This window comes from Ovis canadensis, chromosome X (genome assembly GCF_042477335.2).
Source record: "Ovis canadensis isolate MfBH-ARS-UI-01 breed Bighorn chromosome X, ARS-UI_OviCan_v2, whole genome shotgun sequence".
Classification (NCBI taxonomy): domain Eukaryota; kingdom Metazoa; phylum Chordata; class Mammalia; order Artiodactyla; family Bovidae; genus Ovis; species Ovis canadensis.
This window is the reverse complement of record NC_091727.1, coordinates 18,741,020-18,758,716: the sequence shown is the minus strand read 5'-3', so window position 1 is coordinate 18,758,716 and position 17,697 is coordinate 18,741,020. Positions and strand designations below refer to the sequence as shown.

At 43.5% G+C, this 17,697-nt stretch overlaps 1 pseudogene; it reads left to right on the top strand.

The window, feature by feature from the left end:
- Nucleotides 1–16,625: 16,625 nt before the first annotated feature.
- On the top strand, nucleotides 16,626–17,081 carry LOC138929868 (ARL14 effector protein-like pseudogene; annotated as a pseudogene).
- Nucleotides 17,082–17,697: the final 616 nt, after the last annotated feature.

Genomic DNA, 17,697 nt, shown 5'->3' with positions numbered 1-17,697 from the left:
ACCCCAGCGCTTGGATTCAGGAGTCTGCAAGCATGGAGTCCACCCAAAGATGGGCACAATAAAGGATCAAAATGGTAGAGACCTAGTAGATGCTGAAGAGATCAAGAAGAGATGGAAAGAATACACGGAAGAACTGTATAAAAAAGATCTTAATGAACCGGATCACTACAATGGTGTGGTTAGTCATCCAAACCCAGATGTTCTGGAGTGTGAAGCCAAGTGGGCCTTAAGAAGCACTGCTGTTAATAAAGCTAGTGGATGCGATGGAATTCCAACAGAACTATTCAGATCTCTAAAGGAGGATGCCATTAAAATGTTGCATTCATTATGCCAACAAATCAGGAAGACCCAGCAGTGGCCACAGGACTGGAAAAGGTCAATCCTCAACCCAATTCCCAAGAAAGGTGGTACTAGAGAATGTTCTAACCATCAGACAATTGCACTCATTTCCCACGCTAGTAAGGTCATGCTTAAAATCTTGCATGCTAGGCTTCAGAATTAGGTGAATCAAGAACTTCCAGATGTCCAAGATGGGTTTACAAAAAGAAGAGGAACTAGAGATCAAATTGCCAACATGTGCTGGAGTATAGAGGAGAAGGCAATGGCACCCACTCCAGTACTCTTGCCTGGAAAGCCCCATGGACGGAGGAGCCTGGTAGGCTATAGTCCATGGGGTTGCTAAGAGTCGGACACGACTGAGCGACTTCACTTTCACTTTTCACTTTCATGCATTGGACAGTGAGGGGTCAAAGCAGTCAATCTTAAGGGAGATTAAGCCTGAATATTCACTGGAAGGATTGATGCTGAAGCTGAAGCTCCAGTATTGGCAAACAGACAACATATTGGAAAAGTCCCTGATGCTGGCAAATATCGAGGGCAGGAGAAGAGGGTGTCAGAGGATGAGATGGCTGAACGGCATCACTGATGCAATGAACATGAACTTGGGCAAACTCCGGAAGATGGTGAGGGACAGGGAGGCCTGGCGTGCTGCAGTCCATGGGGTCACAAAGAGTGGGATATGACAGGGCAACTGAACAACACACATGCTAAAGCCATGCCTGTGATCCTTAATGGCTGTAAGACCCTGGGCAGGTTCTTAGCCCCATTAAATGGCAGTTTCCTGAGCTTTAAAATGGGGATATAGTAATATTTCACTCCTAAGATTGTTGTGAAGGAAAAACAGCATACTGGAAGCATTGAATGTGATTCCTGGATCAACATAAGCACTAAGTAGAAGCTCTTATGGGTAGAATTATAGGTGCTAAAGAAGGGCTACAAACATCCAGATACCACCCAAACTCGGGTTTATACTCATTTCCCAACAGTACGTCGTGCCTTAGAAATAGTTAAAATACTAAACAAACTGTAGACATAACTAAAGCAACCCACTTAAAATGGTTCATCATTTGCCACTTTACAAGGTACTCAAAAGCGAGTCAATTCTCTTCCAAACAGACGGCCTTTCTTCATCTCAATATAGGTAGAATGATGTTGTGAACCCAAGCTGATCAGGCTTAAACATCCAAGCATTCTTTTCTCTCTACATAAATTAATAAATCAAAACAAAATTTTAAAGAACAAACTTCCATTTTGCTAAAAAGGAGAGTCCTTTAATGGATGCCTCTAAACTTAGCAAGCTCTCCAGCCATCTTATCAGTGGGTTTTTGTTGTCTCCCTCAAATGCACACTGATGGGCAGGCCTCAGCAGCATCAGATGGAATGAGATGCAGGTAGCCAGCAGTCAGGACCACCTTCTTCCTGGGCTGGATTTTAACACTGCTATAGTGGACTTTTAATCCATTAATTAACGATGAAAAAGGAAGGGATAAAAGTGCGATGTTCTGACATGAATAGTTTCAAAAGCCTAATGAGACTGTTTGGGAGGCATACTAGGATGCCTTCCAAAATTGATTAGCTCAACCATTGATGGGAGTAACTGAAGAAAACATTCAGCACAGTTTGATTCAAGAGTTCTTTTCTGAACTGCCCATGAATCCTGAAACTGAAATTCATTTGCAGTTATTTTATACCATATTTACAGAGATCCTGAACCATGAAAAAGAACAGCTCCTTATCACCGACTGTTCCGTCTGTTCATCTATTCTTCATCACTCTATCCATCCATTCATCCATCATCCATCCATCCATCCAGCTGCCCCACAAATACTTACTGAATGTTTTTCCTCTCACATGGAGCTTACCAGGAATGATGAGATATACTATGGAGATAACAATAAACAAAGTAAATGGGGGGGGGAGGTGAAGGAATACAGTGCAGTATATGTGTGCAAATTTAAACAGGAGAGCAGGGATGGTCTCAGTAAGTAGGCAATATTTGGGCAACGACCTGAAGGAGGTGAGGGAATAAACCATGCGTATGTCTGAAAGAAGAATGTTCCATATAGAGAAACAGTATGTGCAAAGCTGAGGGTGTACTTTGTGAGATGGAGAAATACCAAGGAGGCCTAACATAGCACAATTCCACTGGTCTATGAGACCAGAAAGCCCTGATATTTTCCCACACTGTGTTAGCCTGGGTTCCCTGGAAAACAGAGCCTGAAGAAAGGTTTAAATGCAACAGCTTTCATGGGAGGTATAATCCATGGCAGCTAAAGTGAGGAGAAAAGAGAGACATTCAAATACAAGGTGAGGGACTTCCCTGGTGCTCCAGTGGCTAAGACTCCACAGTCCCAAAGCAGGGGGCCTGGGTTCAGTCCCTGGTCTGGGAACTAGATCCTACATGCCACAAAGAAGAGTTCACACGCCACAACTAAAGATCCCACGTGCCACAACGAAGACTCCAAGCAGCCAAATAAATGAATCAATATTCAAATATAAGAGGATGTCCTGTGATACTGGTCACTGCTTCCCAACAAACTTTCCATCAAACTCCATGAGAGAAACACCTGATTCTCTCAGGTGTGTCCACCAGGTACCAAGCTGAAAGAACTATGCCCCAGTACAGCCCATCAGAGAGGGAACGCATAGGGAACTTAGCTGCTGACTCTCTGCTGTCTCCTGTCTCTACACTGATCAAAGTTTGTCCCACGGGCATTAACTTCCCTGCACTTCTACACAGAAAATCATAAGACCTGTGGACTTTATTCTCTGTAAAAATAAAGATAAACTTTTCTTGAATTCTAACAAATGATAAATCGCCTATTGCTTCAGCCGAGGTCCCAAAGAGAAGATGATGTGTGGCAGGACTAGTGAATTAAACCTTTGTTGATATACGCCACTGAAATTGTAGAGTCAATTTTTGTTGCAGCATAACTTAGCATATCCTGATTGACACAAAGATTCACTGCCCATTAGCACATTAATGACATGAGTTTTTCAGTAAAGGCATCTTTTTAATGTTATTTCATCCAGTATTCTCAAACTACTTTGATTATTGAATATTCTTTCCACAGAGCACCTAAATGGAAGTAGTTTGACAAAACACCATCTGTATAATCTTTTCCAAGGAGATGGGGCAACACACCCTACTGTGGAATAATTAAAATCTTCCCAGATCTTAGCAGTTTGGGTATGAATGATGTCACATTTTTACGCCCAAACTGGACTTCCCAGGTGACGTACTGGAAAAGAATCCATCTGCCAATGCAGGTACACTGGTTCAATCCCTCCCTGTCTGTATGCCCTGAAACAACTAAGCCGGTGCACCACAACTACTCAGCCCACGTGCCCCAGAGCCAGTGCTCCACAAGAGAAGCCACTGCAGTGAGAAGCCCCAGATCTCCCCAACTAGAGAAAGCCCCCGAGCAGCAACAAAAATCCAGCACAACCAAAAACTAAATAAAAATTTTAAAATACACACATTAATGCCCAAATTAAGGATTCCTAGCCCAAGACCACTATTCTGTTGCATCCCACAGGCCAGCAAGGCCTCACTTGCCCAGTTTCACGACCAAAGAAAGGGCCCTAAGTCAGCGACACAGACGAAGACATCATGGTTTACCCGATGGAAGATGCCTGGCTCAAGCAAGGTCCTGGAACAACATCCCATGGCGTGCAATGCAGGAGCAACCAGGCAGGATGGACACGTTGGCAGGTTTCACTGCTGGGGGAAGCCAGGATTACCAATTATATGGGAATTGACCTCGGGTGATCCCTGCCAGGCAGATGCCATGGAGAAGGAAATGGCTATGCTCGGCTGGAGAATGCCTGGCAGGCTACAGTTAAAGACCGAGACATGGCTGAACACACACGCGTGCAAGCATGCAGGCACCCACACACACAGGCGCCCATGCACGCATGCACTCAGGCACCTGCTTACACACGCAGGCGCCCAAGCATGCAGCCATACACTCACGCATGCAGCCACGCACCCGCACATGCACCCACACACGCACACACGCACGCAAGCACATACGTAGACACGCACCCATGCACCCACTCGGGCATCCACACATGCACACGGACGCCCACACAAGCACGCATGTGCACACCACAGACGCACACAAGCGCGCTCGCACCACGCACGCATGCGCACATAAGAACCCATACTTGTGGGCACCCAACCCGACCGTTGCGCAGAAACAGCTGATCGCCGAAACCAGTTGAGGGGCAGACTCCTCAACAGCCGTTTGGTAAGCTATAGTTAGCGGGGCCGTGGGGCAAGGAGGTGGGGAGGTTAGTCCTGCGAGTAGGGTGTAGGTGAAGTAGGCGCTAGTCGGACAGGGGAGAGACAGAGAGCAAGAACACAGCCATTTTGAGTGGCTTGATCTTCCAACTGCCACTAGAAATTCCTCGATGGCCCTGGGACTTCACAGGGCAAGTATCTTCCAGGTAGTTAGGAAAACGCTTGCCCATGCTCTTCTGAGCTGTGTTTGTTGTCACGTACCTATTGGTACTTCGTGGTTGCCAGGTAGGCACCTATTTCTGTTTCTCTTCTATGATTTGCTGTTCTCCAGTGCTTGCTTTAAGATCCTATAGCCCTAGTGCTGTGTGATGGTCTCAGGAAGAGTAGGTCTGGAGAGTATAACCCTTCTCGCCCTTTTGTATCTTGAGTAATTTTCTTTTCATGTTTTATCTCCTCTGCACAATAATCACATAACCCTTTCTTGGGCCCAACATGTCAGAACCTCTGATGAACAGAGCACCTTCAGCCATTAGGCACTGACCTCTCCCTCTAGGGGGCCCCAGAACTCTCATCAGATCAGGCACAGGGCAGACACCAGGTTAAGAATTTGTCTTCCATCACCCCTCTATCCAGAGATCTTTCCTCTTTTGCCTCCCAGATGAAAGGGACCTTACATCAACTCAGGTAATGCCAGGACGGGCTTCCCTTGTGGCTCAGTGGTAAAGAATCTGCCTGCCAATGCAGGAGATGCAAGAGACACAGGTTCAATCCCTGACTTGTACAGATCTCCTGGAGAAGGAAATGGTAACCCACTCCAGTATTCTTGCCTGGGAAATTTCATAGGCAGAGGAGCCTGGTGGGCTACAGTCCATGGGGTCGCAAAGAGTCCGACACCTCTCCCCTTCTCTCCCTCCCTCATCACTTCTCACTGGAAGTCTTTCTTTCCCACAAGGGCTTAGTGGGGCTAAGGGTAATCCCAGCATGGCTTCTGTGGTGGGAGAGGTGATGAGGAGAGGGAGGGGGGAATAAATCTGATTCTGAAAATAGATTGAAATTTAAAATGCAACTGGAAATAAGACCTGGAGCAAATTCACTAAATGATTGATGAGTAAACTTAGTAGTTAAGTCAACCTAGTATCTTTATATACGACTTTCCCCCTGAGAATAATCAGGAGAATTCTAAGAAAAGTATTTGCCAAAGTTATGTTATATTTAATTATCCATAATTCTGTGCAGTGCACAGAGGAAGAAAAAGAAAGCCCGGTAAGATGGCCAGGTTCATGTCTTGCCTGATAATAGAGGTGACTTTTGTGGCTGTTTTGATTATAATTTTTAATCTAGAATCAAAAGTTCTTCCCTGTAGAACTTACCAGAAAGAACTTGGCTGACAGCATCTATAGTGATGAAAGGTTTTTGTAGGCATACTTTTTAGGCAAACAAAAGTTAGTGCTCTCACTGGTAAAGCATTGCCTTTGTGACAGTTAATGAAGTCTTTCTGTCCAGGGCAGAAGTGGGATAAACAGGACATGGTGGATTGGGCTCTACCCCTCAAATATAAAGGGGTGGCTTACACAGGTGAGCAGGAGTAGTGAGAATTCCTACTGTGAGCTGGTCCACCCGCTTCCAGTGACTCTCTCCTCAGAGGGGATTGCCCTTAGGCAGAGTGTCATGTGGAGTCAGTCACTTCTTACCAGAGACCTCAGTTTCCTCATTCTTGAAGATGTCTACAAAAGCAAGCTATTTCCACACCCTCGTGAGTGCTCCAGGAGATGCACAGGGAGTGAGCCTGGGACCCTTTGTTTTGATACCTCCTACCAACCGTACCTTAATACAACTCTCATTAGTAAACCCTGCCTTTGAACTCCTGTCTGGAGGCAAGCACACTGAACCCGTTCCATATACCTTACCCAATTGATCATTTTCTCATATTAAATCATCAGGGTGGCATTTGCGATAAATGCAGGAAAGTGGGGGAAGAACTGGAGATAGCAGAAACTTACTCTTTGATTGCCTGGAATGACTACTTTCCTCACATATGCATTGTTTATTTGCAAATATTTAATGAAATCTCCTATCTCTAGGTAATATTGGATCACAGGTAGTACCCTTGCAAACTTTTTATTGATAGATAGTGTACATACAGAAAAGTGCATGTGACCTAAATGTAAAGGTCACTGAACTTTCAGAACTCTAAACATGCTTTGGCCAATAACCAGATCAATAAAGAGGACTTGGGATTTCCCTAGCAGTCCAGTGGTTAGGATTCCGTGTTTCTACTGCAGGGGGCATGGTTTCAATCCCTGGTCTGGGAACTAGATCCCACAAGCCACATAGCACAAATAAGTAAATACATCTTTACCCACAACCCCAGAAGCCCCCTCCCCAAATACTCCTTCCAGACATAGCTTCTCCTCCTTCAGGTAACCAATAGCCTGACCCCTAATAGCAGAGATTCCTTTTGCCTGCCTCTGTACTTTATATAAATAGAAACATATAGCTTGTGCTCTTTTTTCCTGACTTCTCTCAGTCAGCATTATGTTTGTGAGAACCTTCCTTATTACTGTGTAGTGGTACATTTTTTCTCCTCATTGCTGCACAGCGGTATAAATACATTGCTGCTGCTAAGTCGCTTCAGTCGTGTCCGACTCTGTGTGACCCCATAGATGGCAGCCCACCAGGTTCCCCCGTCCCTGGGATTCTCCAGGCAAGAACACTGGAGTGGGTTACCATTTCCTTCTCCAATGCATGAAAGTGAAAAGTGAAAGTGAAATCGCTCAGTGGTGTCTGACTCTTCCGACCCCATGGACTGCAGCCTACCAGGCTCCTCCGTCCATGGGACTTTCCAGGCAAGAGTACTGGAGTGGGGTGACATTGCCTTCTCCAATAAATACACTAGAATGTGTTTGTCCGCTTTCCTGTTGATGGACCTTTGGGTAGTTTCCAGTTCAGTGCTGTTACGAACACCCAAATTCATGTCCTTTATCAACACAAGTATGCACTGTTTTGGGATATGTTCCCAGGAATTACTAGGTCATAGGGTAAGCAGGTGTTCAGCTTTAGTAGGTATCAACTGTTATCAAACCGTTTCTTTGTGGTTGTACCAGTTTGCACTTCCACTAGCAGTGACAAGACCACTGGTTTCTCTACAGCCTCTCCTAAAATGTACTCAGATCAGTCCCCTACCTACTAAAGGATGTGGTATTTCTAGTGGCTCAAAATCCAGATTCTGGAACTAGACTTTCTGGGTTCAAATTCCAGCTTTATCCTTTAATAGGTGTGTGACCTGAGACAGCTTACTTAATTTTTCTGTGCCTCAGTTTTTTTCTTCTCTAAAATGAGGACAATAACTAGATCATCTACCTCATAGAGTTAAGGATTAAATGAGTTAATGCGTGTAGAACACTAAGCATAGTGCCTGGCACATAGACAATACTCCATAAATCTTAGATATTATTTTCATTCAAATGCATTGAAAAAAATCAGTTGCCACCAGTGCAGTAAGAGAGTTGTGTATCTTACTGTAAAAGAAATAGAAAGTTTCCCACATATCCTGGGAGGCAGTCAGCTAAGTGCCACAAGGGGTCTCTGTATGCAGGAGCAAGATAGCACACATGTCTCAATCTCGGGCTATGCCAGTCACAGATAATCCTTGGAAACTTGTATGTGCAAATTAAACTAGAACCAGTGCTCCAGAATATTCATAGGAGAGTATGAACCATGTATACAATCACTATAAATGACAGTCTGGGCTTTATTTATTTGGCTAATGAAGCCACTGACATCTCTCCTCTTTAAGCTAGCAGATAAGAGTTTTAGTGAATTCTTTACAAACTCTATAAACTTTCACAGGCTAACCCTTGGCAAACAGCACTTTAGGAATTAACATAGATGTGGATTTCAGTAAATAACTATAGATTGAGTACATATTCCACGGAGGAAAGAGAAATGGTAAAGAATGATGATCGGAGAGTAGGTAGGAAGTTCAAAGACATGCACAGCTGACACTCCAGTCTCCATGAGTGAGTCACTGACTAGAATTGGGTTTTAATGTTAAATATCAGCAAATCGGCAAATACATTTTTTGTCTCCATCTTCTAGCTTTTGTTGTTGTTGTTGGGTCTCTCCATCGTGTCTCTTTGCAACCCGGTGGACTGTAGCCCACCAGGGTCCTCTGTCCATGGGATTCTCCAGGCAAGAATACTGGAGTGGGTTGCCATGCCCTCCTCCAGGGGATCTTCCGCACCCAGGGATGGAACCCACATTTCCTGCATTAGCAGGTGGATTCTTTACCACTGAGCCACCAGGGAAGCCCATCTTCTATTAGAGCTTGCACTGTGTTTAGCTGCTCAGTTGTGTCCAACTCCTTGTGATCCCATGGACTGTAGCCCACCAGGCTCCTCTGTCCATGGGATTCTCCAGGCAAGAATACTGGAGTGGCTTGCCATGCCCTCCTCCAAGGGACCTTCCACACCCAGGGATGGAACCCACATCTCCTGCATTAGCAGGTGGATTCTTGCCATCTTAGCGGCGACTGTAGCTTAGTGGGTGGCAAATCTGGCTGCCTATTAGAGTCCCTGGTGGTCCAGTGGTTGGGACTCTATGCTTCCACTGCAGACGGGGTTGGGGAAGTGACCATGGTTTGGTCCCTGATCTGGGAACTAGTATTCCGCACACTACTTAGTGTGGTCAAAGAAAATAGAATTACCTGGGGAACTTTAAAAAATTCACATTCCCCCCACCAAACAAACAAACAAAAAAACAAAAAAACATGCTCAGCTTCTCATCCAGAAATATCGATTAATTGTCAGCAGGGCCCAGATTTTTTTTTTTTTTCTCAAGGTCTCCAAGTTATTCTAATGGGCAGCCAGAGATGAGCAATATTTCCTTCTGAGTGTCACTGGAACAATACTGGCGGTGCTTTCTGAATGGTTGTCTCTTGCAGTGGGGTCACAGAGAGGATCCTGAGTAGTTTCTGTGGAGTCTGTCTGGTTTAGTCAAGAAAAGCTCTAAACACTGTCTCAACTGGTTTTTATCTGGTACAGTTTCTCTCCTACCTATAACTTCAGAAAATTCCAGTCTCTTTTAAGACTTCCTATGGTTTCTAAAGCACAATACTTTCCAAACTGAAGACTTACCATTTCAAATCTCATGGGCTAGGATTCAATCTAGAGCAGAACTAAACAGAACTTAAGTATCCCAATTAGTAATTGGATGGAAAAGAGACCCAGGAAAGTGCCCTTCATAAAAGAGTGAAATTGTGTTTTATGTGGTTGTTGTTGCTATTACCTGTGGTTTCAACTGCAGGAAAATAGGAAAAAGCCATGGAACAATCATTGTATTGGGTGGGCCAAAAAGTTCATTCTGGTTTTTCCATGAAATGTCCCAAGAAACACAAATGAACTTTTTGGCCAATGCAATATTTGAACGTGGGTACACGTGAATTTGAGTTTCTGGCTCAGCCACTTGTTAGCTATGAGTCCTTGCCTTCTCTGAGCAGATGTTTCATGAAAGATGGAAGCATTAGCAGATCTCAGAAGGAAATTTTGTAGAATAAAGGAGCTAATGTTAGTGGTGCTTGGCAAGGAGTGAGTCCCAAGTAAATGGTAGTCACCCTGGTGTGTTATTCTGCTAAGGCTATGATGCTGCTGCATAGCAAACACCCCACCCCTAAATCTTAGTGGTTGACTACGATACCATTGATGTCCTTACTCATGTGTCTCTGGGTCACTTATGGCAGCTCTGCTTAAGGCTGTGAATCAGACTGAGGTCTGTTCATATGTGTCTCATTTTGCAGTCGGCAGCTTCCTGGGGTATGCAGTTCTCATGGCAGATGACAGAAATACAAGAAGAACTTGGCAGAAATTTGCAATGCCCTTTAATATCTCAGCACAGAACTCATTAATGATCACTTGTGCCCATTTTCCCTTAGCCCGAGCAAGTCATATGGTGAATTTCAAGGTCAATGGGATGGAGAAGTATAATTTACCTAGTGAAACTATGGCACAATACAGAGAATAGAAGGGAAAATTATGAACAAATAATACATTCTTCCACACTTCCCTTCTGCAGGGTGTCAACAGAGGAGAAAGGAAGGGTGGGCAAAGAGGGAAGAAATAAATAGTTGGATCCCATAGGAACTCTACCTTGTGCCTCATTTGGAAGGGCTTGTCTGGCCTCCTTTGTAGAACTGGTCCAGCACTCTTTGCAGGCAGAGAAAAGCAGTCCCGTGGGCGTGGCAGCTTTCTGGATCCTCCCCCACTCCAGGTATTTGTGATGAGGGACACACTACTCAGAGACAGTCTAGAATTCACGAGAAGCCTTCTTAAATTCTGCTTGCTGGAACACATCTAATTTTATTTAGGAAGATAAACGGAAGCAAGAGCTGGTGAAATTCAGCAAAACAGACTGTACACCAGTTGTCACAATAACCACATCTTTGTCTAAATTTAACCCCTTCACTTTACCCTTTCAACAACTGTTCAATGTATGGGCGCTGTCTCTTACGATTTGCTCCAAATGACATCATCTCTTCTCCTGTATATAATAAAGTGAAGTGGCTCAGTCATGTCTGACTCTTTGCGACCCCGTGAACTGTAGCCTACCAGGCTCCTCCATCCATGGGATTCTCCAGGCAAGAGTACTGGAGTGGCTTGCCATTTCCTTCTCCAGGGGATCTTCCAGCCCAGGGATCGAACGTGGGTCTCCCGCATTGCAGGCAGACGCTTTAACCTCTGAGCCACCAGGGAAGACCCCAGTATATAATGGTGGTAGGCTAAGAGTCCTTCATTGGAATTCTAATATTGCACTTGTATTTCAAATCTAGGTGAATAGGCAGCCCCACCTCTATTTAACCAGAGGGTTCTGGCCAAATATGTAGTATGGTTGTAGACACTTCCCAGGTACACCCTCGTATATTCACTAATTTCAGTTAGAGTATAGTGAATTAATCAAAGGTGTTTAACTGTCATAACTGAGGATCACTCCAAATGTATCTTAAGATATCACTGTATGAAAGTCATCTCCCTAAAGATCTTTGTTGAAGGATATTTAGCAACAGCTGTGGGAGCAGAGGATTGCAGGCAGAGCTGGGCTCTGTAACAATCTCAGGAGAGTTACGCAGCCACCCTTCTCCGCGTGTGGTCCCTGAACCACCAATACAGAATCACCAGGGCTGTTTGTTAAAAATGCAGAGTCACAGCCAACCCCCCAGAAGTAATGAATTGGAATTTCTGGGTGCAGGACCCAAGAATCTCCTCTTGTGTATACATCAAGGCTTTTGTATAACCTCAAATATAGACAATGTTCCCAAACATCTTTGATTCCCAGTATCAGTTATGGAAAATGTGAAGTTTTTCTAATGGCAAATTAATCATTCTCACTGTTAAATGAAAAGGATCTCTTTCATTATTACTATTACTGAAGGTTTTTTTAAAAGACTAAATTTGTTGAAACTTTCAGCCAGGGTACTACTAGAATAAGATTTCTTTTGCCCCCTTCGCTTTTTTCTTTTTAAACATAATTTGAACATTTGAAACTATTTTTCATGAAGTCTGTTTCAGTAATAACCATTTTCCTCCCATTTTCTCAAATACCAATGGCCTACAATAGTTGTATAAACATTTTTAGATGAAAGATGAAAGTTAAGAGACACAGTTATTGGGAAGGACAGGAGATTTTGTGTGTTACATGTAACACATTTTCCCCCTAATGAATAGATGATAAACTGTGTTTTTATGATTCTTTAGGTAGAAGGCCTGTCTTCAGTGAAAGTAGTGTAACCATCTAAACAAGGATTATCTTTCATCTTCCACTGAGTAAGTATATTTTAATATTTTTAATCTGTGCGTGTGGGATAATAAAAAGCATCAACTGCTTCAATAAGTGAATTAAAGAAAAAGACACTTTTGAGAGGTGAGAGAAGTATAAAAAACATCAACCAAGAACAAGTCTAATAGACTCCTCCCTCCCTTTTCTACCTTCTTTCACCTCCTATTATTACATGTAAGTTGAAAGGGGTTCATCTTAATGGCTTCCTGCTTCCAACGATGTGGAAAGTGAATTGGAATCATTTGGAATATTCTGAAATCATGAATTGTAATCATGAACACAAAGATGCAAAAAGATGTTGAAACATCTGTTTTCCAGATTAAGAATATCACCCAGATAGTTGGGGAAAACAGTTTTCCATTATCTCGACTTTAATCCAATTAGCAAATACATGTCATTCTAAAAGATCCTGGTAACCATTGCTCAGAGGGAGAACAATCCAGAAAAGAAACACAAAAAGTATATATTCAGCACCATGAAATTTAAGGACTAAGAGAACTATGGTAAGAAAGATAATGATAAAGCTCATGCATGTAAGACTTTTATGTCGTTGGGCTCAGAGTTTTTTCACTTTATTTTATGACAAGTAAATAAATTGTTGAGTGACAAGAAGAAAATAATGTTACCTTCAAAGTGATTTCAACAGAAAAATTACTTCCCTGTGAAAATACCAAGATCTTTCCTGACCAACAGGATTGGAATGTCAAGGGTTCAAACGCATTCACCGAGCATTTATTTCTATTTTGAATTTCCCTAAACTGTTTGCCTCAATATATCCTCCCAACATTTTTGAGAGAAGTCAAGAGTTTAAGAGACCTTGGGGTTTAAGCTAACAATTCTGGTTCATAAACATATTTCATGTCAAAGTGTGAGTGTGCTATAGAAGGTGAAGTCACTCAGTCGTGTCCGATTCTTTGCGACCCCATGGACTGTAGCCCACCAGGCTCCTCCATCCATGGGATTCTCCAGGCAAGAGTACTGGAGTGGGTTGCCATTCCCTTCTCCAGGGGATCTTTCCACCCCAGGGATTGAACCCGTGTCTCCTGCATTACAGGCAGACGCTTTAACCTCTGAGCCACCAGGGAAGCCCAATATTTCCTTGAACCCTTTTCTGGGTGGGGGGCGGGGGAGGCAAGAATACTGGAGTGGGTGGCCACTCCCTTCTTCAGGAGATCTTTCCCACCCAGGGATTGAACCCGGGTCTCCCGGATTGTAGGCAGACGCTTTACCGTCTGAGCCACCAGGGAAGTCTTGAGTGTGCTATAGCTGAACATAACATGGCCACATCTGTTCAGCTGCCTGGTGATTTTACTTGCAATATCCAGTGCTCCTGCAGTAAAAGGTCTCATTGTAACCTGATTCTACTTTCTATAGTTGAGAATCAGGTTTGTGTTTGGTTCACAGCTGCTGATACTACTGCTGCTAACTCACTTCAGTCGTGTCCGACTCTGCGTGACCCCATAGACGGCAGCTCACCAGGCTCCCCTGTCCCTGGGATTCTTCAGGCAAGAACACTGGAGTGGGTTGCCATTTCCTTCTCCAGTGCTTGACAGTGAAAAGTGAAAGGGAAGTCACTCAGTGTGTCTGACTCTTAGAGACCCCATGGACTGCAGACTACCAGGCTCTTCCGTCCATGGGATTTGCCAGGCAAGAGTACTGGAGTGGGTGCCATCGCATTCTCTGTTGGTACACAGCTATTCATAACTAAACTTTGAGTTTCTCCACCAGAGTCTTGATACCAGTTTCTAAAACAAATACTGTGCCTTAAAATTGGCCTACACAGATATTTTGCTTAATTGAAGAGTGAAAGATTTTTACCCCAATTTATTCATTTCTGTAAGGACCACTGCTTGAAGGACTCTGGACTTGTGTGTGCAATTGTGACTGCAATAAATAGGGCACAATTTCTAGCATATATGGTATAATCTTGATCAATATTTGCTGAATGAATGAAAAAAAAACAGTGGCTTTAGCCTGAATTATGGTGGTAAATTTGCACATGCACACACACTCACTCACTCACTTCTTTACCATTATGGGGATGAACCGGAATTCTTTAAGATGAAAAGGTTAGTTCTGGAGAAGGGAATGGCAACACACTCCAATATTCTTGCCTGGAAAATGGACCGAGGAGCCTGGAGGGCTATAGTCCATGGAGTTGCAAAGAGGTGGACACAACTGAGTGACTGAGCACCTCACTAAACTGGGGGGAGGGTGCAGAAAGAAGATATAAAGCTTAGTTCTAAATAGGGATGCCTCTATTGATGTTTGATTAGTATGAACCCCACCCCCACCCCCCATAGGGATCTCAGAATCTGAACTGGAGCTCCTTTCCCTGTCCTTGCAGTGAGCTGCAGACACTTGATCTCTCCAGTGGAGATTGCCAAACCTTTGTGGGCAGAAACCTGGTCTTATATCATCTTTGAAGTTCTCACTGCACCTAATTTAGGGCATACCCATAGAGAAGGTTCTATTATTATCCCCATTTTCAGATGAGGAAACTGAGGTTAAGCAGCTGAAGTCATCTTAAGTTAAAGTCAGATAGTTAGTGGTGAAGACAGCCCTAGTGTTTGATCCCTGGCAGTGTGAGGCCTGAGGCTCCTCTGCCTAGGGTAATGTATCAGAAAGGTAGCTGCTACTCTTTTCCCCCTAAAAAAAGTAAGGTAAGGAGTCAACTATGAAATTACAACTCAGAGAATTAGAGTAATAAAAAACTAAATGTTCTACACTTGCCAAAACATTGCACTAACTTAGATAGAAATTATGAAACTGTATTATTTCTGTCCTGGGTATATACTCCACAAGATCCTGGCAAATAAATCCAATTCAAGAGTGAGATTCAGGGGAATCATTTGCTTTTCCCTCTCTGTAGACACTACATCGTTCAAGTGCCAAGGAAGACCTAAAAGGGAACCTGTTGTGTGAAATTAGTAGCATGTATCAAAGAGTGTGTGGCCAGTCCTCTGGAATTGCCTGAAAATCTCCAGTGAAAGCAAAGGGAATTTTTCTCTAGTATGGTGATCCTCTCACAGCTGATGCCCCATCCTCTGTCTCTCTTCCTTTTGGCCAGTTTGCTTCTGGAAGCTAGGCAGAACATCCTTAAAGAAGTGGGCATCCTCTGCCTCTCTACTTTAAGTTGTTAGTAGTTTGGGAAGCTTTGTGGAGTCTGTAGGACATGGGCCAATTAGGAGAGAAACAGAGGGATGGGGGGGTGGTGAGGGAAGAGACAGACACACAGAGACAGTGAGACATGGAGAGAGGTGAAATGACACTGAAAGTCCTTGAGAGTGTACTGACCTTAGAAAGCCTTTTAGAAACCAGTCACTAATTCAATATGATGAATTACCTTAAAGTAGCTTGTAGAGTGTTTCCTGAGAAGAATTGGAGGCCACTTCAAACGAAAGAAACCACAGCTAATGTGCTGATGTTTTAATGAGAAAAGGCAATTGCTATAAATGACCATCCAATTTCCATTACTTACTACAGTCATTAGAAACAAGGAATATGTTTATTGATCTGAAGTGCTTCAAACAGTATTTTCTTTGTTCAAACCAATTTCACTGGAGGAAAAGTCAAGAGTTTGCCTTGTGTGGGGGTAGTGTCCGGGGGCGGGGAGGGGGCAGGAATTGTGGAGAGAAAGAGATTCTTTACATAAAAAACTGTTGTTTTCCTATCCTAGGGCCACTCACCTAAGAAGAATAACTGGGTTTCTATTAAATCGAAGCAATTTTTGCCCCTGATCAAGCAATTGTGGCCCCTGATCACTATTGGTTTAGCTCTAGGCCCTTGAGACTCAAAGTAGGTTTGGAATTAGCAATATCAGTATAATCTGGGCATACATTAGACAGGGAGACTCTCTGGCCCCACCCCAGTCCTAACTGAATCATAATCTAGTTTTTAACAAGATGTTTCCTGATTCATATGCACATTAATGTTTGAGAAGTACTAGTCTAGACCAACATGAATGCTTATTTAAACAGTTGATAGAAAAAAGAGATGGTTAAATCAAGGAGGAAATACTATCTGATAAAACCACTTTTGTCCAAAGATTTGTTGGTGTTGATAAACTTGCTCCTATCCACTTAACCCAGGTTTGAAGTAAAGAGTTCATAGGCCCATTCTGAAATGACGTTTACCAGCTCCAGCGTCCTCATGGTTGACTGAGCTCCCACAAATGGTTGCTGACTTTGTTTGTGTCCCCAGGTGAGCAGAAATGAGTGAACAAGTAGAAAAAAGCAGTTCCGTGCGAGAGAGACCTGCACGTCCAAGTTCTCCTGAGAAACCAAGTGAGATGGAACTGAAGCAGATGAAACGGGTGGAGCGGCAGTTAAAACGGTTGTCATTTCAAAATCCCGGGCCTCAGGTAGCCAACTTCAACCCTAAATTAAGGCAGCTGATAAAGGAAGGGCAAATGGCAAGGAAGAATGAGTTTGTTCCTGTAAAACGCAAAGTCAACAAGTATGACCAAAAGGGCAGGCTCACCTTCAATCAGGCTGACCTGTGTGACTGCCTTGATGAAGACTGCCTGGGTTGCTTCTACCCGTGCCCCAAGTGTAACTCCACCAAGTGCGGGCCCACTTGCCGCTGCAACCGCCGCTGGGTCTACCACACCATAGTCGACGAGAATGGGGAGGTCATCAGCAAGATGCCATTCGACCTCTCCGACTAGGAGCAGCCCTCCAGGCTGATCCATTTTCTCTGCTTTGCAGTTACACCAGCCTCTGTCTCCTGGGTGAATTTTAGGACTGGGGGAAAAAAGTTTTAAAAATATAGTTTAGACTAGTTAGTGTTCTCTGAAGCCATAGAACCAAGTCCTTCTCTAACCTTCCTGCTGTGATGACTCAGATTCCTCCCCTGGTAACCAGCAACTCCATTCCTACTCTGCTCTCAGGTTAAAAATCCCTTTCTTCTTTGCTGGTACCTTAGGAGATGGAGTTTTAGAATTCTGTAGCTGAGAGCTTGTCTTGACAAAGAACATATGTTTATAATAGTTACCGTTAGGATCTTACACATCATCAAGTCTAAATCAGAATTCTATTTGGATTGACTTGGCACTGCATACTCATAGTCTCATGCTTTTAGTGTTACTGTTTTAACAGTATTAAAAAGAAATTTGGTGTTTTTTTTTTTTTTAAAAAAAAAAAAACCTTTAATAGGCCCCATGGCCACGTGACCCAACATATGAGCACAGAAGCAGAGATTCAATTTAAGTGATATCCAAAATGCCAACTGGAAGCAGACTTCAAAGGACAAATTTTAATCTAATTGTTACCTAGAAATGATTT